At 38.0% G+C, this 887-nt stretch overlaps 1 long non-coding RNA gene across 1 annotated transcript; it reads left to right on the forward strand.

Moving 5' to 3' along the window:
- The first annotated feature begins 286 nt into the window (after nucleotides 1-286).
- Nucleotides 287-887, forward strand: LOC107835247 (uncharacterized). Its single transcript, XR_001661067.1, has 3 exons — nucleotides 287-300; nucleotides 381-387; nucleotides 788-887. It is a non-coding gene; the product is annotated as an uncharacterized LOC107835247 (long non-coding RNA).

Raw genomic sequence — 887 nt, forward strand, 5'->3', positions numbered from 1 at the left:
CAGGTGAATTTCGACCCTGAAGTGAGCTTACAAAGCCAATATTTTCAAGTATCCAAAGTTAAGAGTCTTCTCTGTGTCAAGTCATACCGAACATTGTCAGTCAGCCGACAGAAAATTCGCTTTTTACACGCGTATTTGACGACAGGGCATTTAAATGGACACGCCCCTTTAAATCCGTCAGCTGATTTTAATTAGCCGTAAAACCATAACATTTTGGGCAAAACTTGTATGCGGGATAGTTTTCGAATGATGAAAGCCTTCTATAGCGGACAATACAAATAAATAATCAGTAAAAAAAAAGTCACGTGTAGCGGTTGTTTACGGAGATAGCCGAAGTCGGGCTTAAGAGGTTTTAAATAAACTTTAGTGATAAAGCTGAGGCATGTTGTTATTTTAATTCATATTTGTTCTCTTGATTTTGCTTTTCTTTTTGTCATTTTCAGAAGACAACATGTAAACTTACAAACCTGATTGTAGATAAATAACATAAGAGACAAAAAGGCAAGAGAAATCCAAACCTCTGAATATTGCTCAAATGGATAATCACAACCCAAACAAGCGAGAGGTTCATATTGAAAATGACAAAACCATTAACATTTCTGGATGTTGCTGTGGAGAAGAGATGCATCAGAGCAGATATAAGAATGAAACAACATAATTATTGTTAATGTATGACTCGAAGCGGCAATCATCCTACGAGTCTTTCTACATTTTCTTGCATTTCGGCAGCAGTCATTCAGCAATTCTTAGAATTCTCATAGCCATTCTTCAAGACTACCTCTTGAAGCTCATCGATTAAATGCGCTCATACGTCATTGTGCCTGCTAAACACATAACGCTGAGTGGAGTGGTGGACCGCTCCAAGATGGGCACCCTAAATCTCGTCA

The sequence above is a fragment of the Poecilia formosa genome, unplaced genomic scaffold (genome assembly GCF_000485575.1).
Source record: "Poecilia formosa unplaced genomic scaffold, Poecilia_formosa-5.1.2 Scaffold1320, whole genome shotgun sequence".
Taxonomy (NCBI): Eukaryota; Metazoa; Chordata; class Actinopteri; order Cyprinodontiformes; family Poeciliidae; genus Poecilia; species Poecilia formosa.